Source organism: Tamandua tetradactyla, chromosome 3 (assembly GCF_023851605.1).
Source record: "Tamandua tetradactyla isolate mTamTet1 chromosome 3, mTamTet1.pri, whole genome shotgun sequence".
Classification (NCBI taxonomy): Eukaryota; Metazoa; Chordata; class Mammalia; order Pilosa; family Myrmecophagidae; genus Tamandua; species Tamandua tetradactyla.
In genome coordinates this window covers 95,572,070-95,579,990 of record NC_135329.1, presented here as the reverse complement: position 1 = coordinate 95,579,990, position 7,921 = coordinate 95,572,070, and the positions used below count along the sequence as shown (strand labels likewise).

The following is a 7,921-nucleotide window of genomic DNA, read 5'->3' as shown; positions in this document are numbered from 1 at the left end:
AGCGGTCTGACCTGGAAGATGCTCTCTTCAGCACAGGTAGGGGCGGGTGTGCTTCAAACAGAGGCGGTGTGTCCCCCCGCTTATTGAACACCTACTAAAACACTTACTAAGTGCCACGCACTGTTCTTGAGTTTTCATGTATTAACAGCTCCGACCTCTCAGCAGCCCTTGCAATAGGCACTAATTTCTGTAAATACAGGAACAAAGTCTCCCAGGACCCGTGGTAACCTGCCAGGATCACACGGCAGAGCCCAAGCGCCACCCCAGCTCTATGCGCTCTTCTTTCCATTCATTGTGACCTCTCAGGCGCTTGCTGTGCAGCTCCAGGATCAACAGGGTGAGAGGTGATGAGGAAACTGAGACAGGTCACCCCAAGGGGACAAGGCCGAGGTGGCAGGGCGGCGACCTGCACGTGGCCTTCATGCAGGTGGAGGGAGGCTACGGTGTGACCCTGGCTTTGGTCAGGTGAACTCAAGGGCTGGGGTGGGCTCTGGAGGCGGGGAGGTGGGGGGCAGCGTTTCCCAGGGGTCCTGTCACCGACATGAAAGACCAGCTTGCAGGAGCCCAGGGGAGGCCCCTGCCAACTCTGTAACAGGAACTTGCCTGCCCCAACGTTTTAGTCAAACCACCTGCTTTCTAGTTCAATGAGGCCCCCTGGAGAGAGAACTTTAAAAAGATTTCAAATCCTAACAATGCTTTCCTCTGCTAAAACTGACAAATGTTTTCTTCCCCTCCATCACAGCAAGGGCACACACAGAGAGAGTAACATTGAGAAAATGTTGTTTCTGGCAGTCAGACTGAGCTGGGACAATTAACCCTTACTTAGTCAATTTCTTTCTGCCAGAAGACGCGCTCTTAATTGTGGGGCTCCCCACCCCAAGCTTCCCTTCACAGGGGCCGGTCCAGTGTGTCAGTTGTATTCATCTCTCCGTTGTGGTCCCAAGACCACATGACCTTGGCTGTACCCTCAGCCTCCCTGCAGTGGCCTTGTAACAGGACACCCTGCTCCACCCTACGCTTCCAGCTTTGCAAACCTCCCAGCTAAAGAGTGAGCTTCCTGCAGCTCAGTGTCACCACAGGTTTGCATCTTCCGGGCACCCCTTTCCGCCTCTTCTGGTCTCAGTACCAGGATCTTCCTTTGGGGGACATGGCCTCTCCATTACAGGAACCTGGTGGGGCTGCAAAGCACAGTTTCCTCCCCTAGGAGTGGATGCGAAGGTCCATCCAATCAGAGCACCCAACTCCTCTGGCCATGGTGCTGAACCTAAGGGCTGGGCTGGTTGGAGCCTTTCTCCAGAATTGCTGCTCTGTTGGGGGAAAGCATCTGCTCTTCTGGGGCAGCTACAGCAGTGCCCCTGGCCTCCTGTCCCAGTGCCATAGATGCACAGTGACAAGCAGCCACAGGAATGCGTCCCCCGGAACAGTCTTGTGGTGTGCCCGGGTGTTTGCCCTAACCCTTCATCAGTTGGCTTAGCAGCATACCAGTTCAATTCTGAGACCCTCTTGAAAGTTCTATGAGCTATATAATACATTTTAGCAAACTCCTTTATACTTCACCAACTGCAGGGGATTCTGTTGACTGCAACTTAGGATCCTGACAATACAGAAGACCACAAAGAGAAACTCCAGTGGCAGCACTTGAGCCTCTGGACACAGCTGTGTTTGACACCAGATCCACCACCATCCTTTCCAGCTATATAAGTGAGTAAGTCCTCTCACTTTCTTATGTTTATTCAATGTAGTTTGAGTTGGGTTGCTGAAATTTGCAACCTAACGAGTCCTTTGTAATACCAGTTAGCTCTTTATTTTTATTTTTATTTTTGGCCTGGGCAGGCTCCGGGAATTGAACCGGGTCTCTGGCATGGCAGGTGAGAACTCTGCCACTGAGCCACCATTGCACTGTCCTACCGGTTAGCTCTTATCATGCTATATCCTTGCTCAAGCATCCTCAGTGACTCCCATGGCACCAAGCTCAAGTTCAAGCCTGCTCTCTTCTTACCCCGTCCACTCTGAATCCTCATCAGTTTCCATGAGGCTCCTCATTCTTCCCTATACCTCCCTCTCCTTTCTTACCTGGCTGCCTTTGCTCGTGCAGTGCCCCCTGTTGGAATGTATTCAACTCTCACTCCTCTCTGCTTATAGAAAGCTCAGGAGACATTCGAGGAGGCTTTTGGGACCGCTCCCTAAGTTCGGAATTTGTGCAGCACAAGCTTGTTTTTTCATTGCATCGTCAGCATGAACGGCCCATGTTTACTCAGAGCAGTATCATGGATGTGAGACACAGCAAGGTATAAGAGAAGGAGGAAGTATTTCTTGGACCCCTACATGCCATTCATCTCTGTACTGGGTGCTTTACACACACCGTCACATATAATTCTCACAACTTCACTACAAAGGAGTATTATAACTGTCACTTTGTGGCTATAAAATCTGAAATTCTGGGAAGGCGAGTAACTCCCCAAAGTCCAGTTAGCTCTGGGAATGCTGAAATCAGCTCCTTCTAGTCCCAAAGCCTCCAAGTCGTCCTTCCACAGCTCTATCCATGAGGCAAGGTTCTCGTCCTTACAGGGGTACCTTTACAGCTGGCATCCAGGACTGCAGGAAAATGGCCACTGATTCAACATAGCAAACATCACTAGGTGTCTATGACATGCAAAGGCAGAAGAAATTAAATAGCATTCAGTCTCTGACTGCAAAAAGTAGAGTAGAAAGGAGGAAGAGCAGACATTTGAGGGTCTGTAACTCAGGATGGAGCTAAAGGAGGGAAAGACAATGACTTTATACTGGAGATCTTTGGGCTAGTCTCTGAAGGCCTCTCAGATTTAGATAAGTGGTGAAGACAAGCTGGGTAACAGGAGCTCAGATGGAGGAGTTTCAACCAGCCATGGGTTGGGTGGTCAGGGAAGGCTTCCTGAGGGAGGTGGGCTCCACTCCACTACCCTGTAAGGGGTGGGGGGAGACAATGGCTGCCAAAGTGTGGGCAGCAATCTTCTCAACTCAGAGGGTTACTTCCCCACCTAGGGTGCATACTATGGAAGAAACAGCAATAGTTAAAAAGGGGCTCCAAGAGTAGGGCAATTGTCAAAGAAAAAGCAGGCAAGAAGGACTTTATTTAAAGCTATATGCACTGGAGAAGAGAGAAAGACCAGAAGGCTAGTGTGATAGAGAGAGAGAGAGAAATCACAAGTCTATCACAATAGGGAGAGAAAGAGGACTTAACTTTCCTGAGGCAGAAGGCAGGAGAACTTTTTAGGACTGGAGCGGGCCAACAAGTGGAAGGGAAGGTCAAGCAATGGGTGTGACCATGACCTGATGTTGTGTCCTGGCTTTACAGCTGAAGCCAGGGGGAGTTAGTTCTACAGTATTCTGTGGGGGCTAAGGGGATGGAGGTCAGGGACCTAGAGACAAGGTGAAGCCTGTCTAAGCTTTAGGTAAGCCAAGGAAGGATTAAGGCCATCTTGGTCAGTAACATGACGGGAGGAGATTTCTTAACCCATGCTACTTTTCAGGATCACAGGGTTCAAATAAAATTCAACACCGTCATAGTAGAGAAGAACACACAAGGAAGCCAGACTGGGAGGGCAACAAATGATGGACACCACAGGGAAGCTAAGAGTGCCTGTTGGAGGGGTGGCCGTGAGATGCCTTCTAGAATTTCCAGAGAGAATCAGAGAGACTTATGTGGTAAGATCAGAGGTCCTGGGGTGATTGTGTGAAGTTGGTTCCAGAGGTAGCTCCTCACCGAAGCTATGCCTCGCTTGGCGCCGGGCACACGGGAGTACTTTCTGGTTGATGAACTAATCCAGGGCCCTCTCATTAGTGGGGATGCACGCACCGACTCTTCTCTGCATCTCAATCAGATGACACCTGCATGGAATGACAATCCAGGCTTCTGGGGAGGTGATGCTGAACACTCACTGGCTGCTGCTCCCCACGCCTCCTCTGGGAGCTGCTCCACTGGCTTCCTCAGCTACCTGGGAGCAGACACTACTCCCCCAGCTTGAAACCAAGCTGTCCTGTGTTTTTTTGCTTTCTTTGCACCAGAAAGTCTCAGCTCTAGGTGTCCCCCAGCTCTTGGCAAAAGGGTTTGGGGCATGGTGGGGAGACCAAGGCTTTGGCAGTATCTGTGGTTGTTTCGAGTTGATCTCTATTTTGGTCCCCTAGAACTGAAATTTAGAAAGAATCCCATCCCAGCCTCCACTTCCCAACACACCTTGTCCCCAAACTGACTAGGGGCAGGGGAGCATAGGGGTGCCAAAGGGATGCCAAGCGGCGAATGGTAGTGGGTGAGGAGGCTCACTCTCCTTGCTGAGCAGGGCTGCCATTGGCCTTCGGTCCCTTCCAGTAAATTTGATTCAGAGCCACAAGTGGTTTTTCTTCCAAAGAAGCATTTGAATTTTAAAAGAGGACCTTGGAGAGGAAACACTTAACCCAAAGGAATGAATATTTAATGTTGGCATTTCAGATTCTGACGGGGAGAGGTCTTAGAGGGTCCTTTCCCCTCTCCTGCAATGCACACCCCCAGTTGCCTTGCTTTTCTGCCAGACTGGCAGGGACCCCCGGGGGAGGTGGCTGGGGCAGAGACTACTGCAGGGGCTTTTCTACGCTTTCAGCTAACTCTGGGCATCTTTGAGCAGGCCGTGGAAGTGCTCACTGGACCCCAGTTTGCCTCAGCATTAAGGCTCTCAAAGAGAGTGACCCAAGGGCCAAATTGGGTCTATATGGGTTTTTGTATGGGTCCTGCAAGTCTTTTTGGGTGGGGCCTGTGATCTCCAGCTCACCTGTGTTCCCTTCACTTCCTCTTATCTCGTATCCATCCCCTTTCATCTATTTCATCCCCATCATTTACTTGACCTCTGGTGTGTATCTGAGTGGGCTAACACTGCCCTGCTTTCATAAAGCTGTCTTGGGGACCTGGGAATGCAGGTGGGAAGTGCACTAGAAACTGTATGCCCTAAGTGCATGTGAGAGAGGAACATAGTGGAAACTCTGTTTGGTTTATGGCTCCCATATACCAAAACTGGGCTGGGAAACTGACACAATCTCAATTCACTTATCCACAAGTAAAAGGAGCTCAGCATCCCCTTCTCAAGGGGGAGGAGATGAGATTCAGAGCAGTTCCATGACTGGTTAGGTCATCAGGTTGGTGGGCTGCAGCCAGAGCCTGAAAGTGGCATCTGACCCTACACTACTTCCAGTTCACATGCACTGTCTTAGTATCCTGGATGCTAACACAGATACCTCACAGTGGATGGGTTTAAATACTGGGATTTCATTGGCTCATGGTTTTGAGGCTAGAAGAAGTCCAAAATTGGGGCATCATTAAGGCAAAGCCTTCTCCCATAAGACTGTGTTGTGTTGGGGCTGGCTGCTGGTGATCCTTGGTCTTTGGCTTTTCCATCACATGGCAAAGCACCTGACGTCATTTTCTCCTTTCTCCTCCAGATTCCGTTGACTTCCAGCTTCTGACTGCTCTCCATGGCTCTTTCTCCATCTGACTTTCATGCTGCTTATAAAGGATTCCAGTGGTCTGGATGAAAGCCTGTTAGGTCATACCTTAACTGAAGGACATCTTGAAAAGATCTTATTTACATGGAGTCCACACTGCCAGAATGCAGACCAAGACCAACGACATGCCCAAAGTGGGTGTAAAATTCAACCCACCACAGGGACCCTCAGGGAACGCCTTGAGCCTCCTTGGTGAGTCCTTTTACATCAGGGCTGCCTTTGGGTATCTGACATGGTTGGATATGAGCTCCCTATGCAGTGGGAAAGGTAATGACAGACGTTGATTTTTCTTGATCCTCAGTAGGAAGTTCCAAGCCCAGAGATTGTGCCATAAAGGGGTTCTCAGGAGGGGGTTGGTCTTCAATGTGCTTCTTGGTCTTCTTCAATGTAGGGCTCAGAAGGTAAATTTGGAATCATTGGCACTTGTTATGGTCTACTAGGTGACAGGACGCCCATCCAACTTCATGGTTCCAACTTCACAGCGGTGGCTGTGTTTGGCCTCAGGAGTCACCTGCTCATAGAACTGTCTTTGCAGGTGTCTGCCCCATAACTTCAGCCCCCTATGCCTCGAGAAGGCAGCATCTACCAGATCAGAGGGTTGGGGTCCTGTGAGGTCTGTTCCCTGTCTTGTCTCTCTGTCTGGCCTTGGTCCTCTGCCTATCCCTCAGGATCCTGGCTCTGGCTTCAACCCATTTGACTTGGTTTTTCAGTCCCACTCCTCTTGCCTGACTCCACAAATGGCGAAATCAAATAGAGCTCATGGCTACCCTGGGCTGCCAGAATCATGTGCTGTACAGTTAGATAAATATCGTGTTGAGTCCTGCTTAGGTTGTGAAACTGGGCAAGTTACTTCAGATCTATGAGATGCGTTTCCTTATCTGCAGAATGAACCAGCGTTGCTCACAGGGTGTTTAGGCAGATCAAATGTACAGCGGATATACTTTGATGTTGTGGCTCTACAACTGGCAACTGTTCTGCACCTGGATTTTTCCCACATTCATGCTATACTTTGGACATTGTTCCATATTAGAACATAAAGGGCTTCATCAATCTTTTTAAGCTTGTCTGGCATTCCTTTGTAAGAATGGACCATAATTTATTTAGGAGTCTTCTTCGCATGCACATTCAGGTTGTTTACGGAATTTTTGCTATTATAAATAATGCTGGGAGGAGCAGCTTTGAATGTTCATCATTTTGTATATAAAGGAACTTAGGCTGTTCCTTTGCCTAGTAATTTTCTTTCCTTATTTTATCTGTCTATCCTACTGATTCTTCAAGGTACAACTCAAATGTACCATGAGACTTCCTCCATTAAGTCTTCCCTGACTTTCTCCACTGCCTTGTTTTCTTCTTTGCCTATCTCTATGATAGACTCATAGTCTCACATTTTAATAGTTTATGTATATGTTTGCTTTTCTTTCCAAATTGTAAACTTCTTAGCAATATGGAACATATCTCTCTGGCAAAAGAGATTACAAGTACATCTCCCATGCCTATTCTAGTACTTTTCACATAGTAGGACCTTATAACTTTTAGTTGCATAAATGAACAAATGAACCACAGTCTTTGCCCTTGGGGAACTTACAGCCCAATGGAGGAGACAAAGTCATGCACAAAAGTAATTGTAAATGGTAATTATAATGCAAGGCAGAAAGCATTAAATGCCACCCAACATGCAGATTAAGTATTCTATTCAATGGATCTCAGCATGATAGCAAAGAAGAATCACCTGGGGCCACATCCTCAGAGAGTCTGGTTTATTTGGTCTTGAGTAGGGCCCAGCAACTGGTAATTCTGAAAGCTCTGTGAGTGAGTTTACTGGTAGCCAGAGTTGAGAACCACTGCGAGACTGTCCTAGGCTGGTCAGCCTCCTGATCTGGTTAAAAGACAAGTTTGGATTCAGCAGACAGAGAGAGGGCCTAAGATTTTGCCTTTCTATCAAGATCCCAGGTGGGGCTAGTGATGCTGGTCTGAGGACCATTCTCTGAGTCAAGAAGCTCTGGCGCAGCAGTTAACCAATCATGGATGTGCAATAGACTGCCATTTGCCAGGCTCAGCTCAAGACCTCTCTGAGCAGAGAAGCATGAGTATTTTTTTAAAGCTTCCAGGTGATTCCAATGTGGATGAAGAAATCTTTTTCAGCTTTGTGAAGGACAGGTTTTGTGAAAGAAATAGCATTTGTGGAAGTGAGGAAGATGGCATTTCAGGGAAGGAAAACCAGTTTGAATGTCCTCTGTTTGTTCTTCTAGTTCTGATATTCTGAGTTAACCTCAGTTGGTTGGAGGACAGGGTCCTGAGATCTAGTGCCAGTTCTGACAGGAGCCATCTGTCTACCCTGAAGCAATTATTCATTTATTCATTCATTCACTCATTCATATAAATGTGTACTGAGGCCAGGTACTATGCAAGTTTT

The 7,921-nt window shown here is 48.2% G+C and overlaps 1 long non-coding RNA gene across 3 annotated transcripts in view; it reads left to right on the top strand.

Moving 5' to 3' along the window:
• Positions 1-857: 857 nt before the first annotated feature.
• The window catches only part of LOC143676241 (uncharacterized), a 38,487-nt gene continuing 31,423 nt past the window's right edge, over positions 858-7,921 (top strand). For 2 of the 3 annotated variants that reach the window (XR_013171946.1, XR_013171947.1), the window contains exons 1-4: positions 858-1,079; positions 1,567-1,701; positions 3,510-3,684; positions 5,446-5,700. This is a non-coding gene — a long non-coding RNA (uncharacterized LOC143676241). Of the gene's footprint in view, positions 1,080-1,566; positions 1,706-3,509; positions 3,685-5,445; positions 5,701-7,921 lie in introns of all 3 variants that reach the window. The other variant, XR_013171948.1, reaches the window with a different exon arrangement.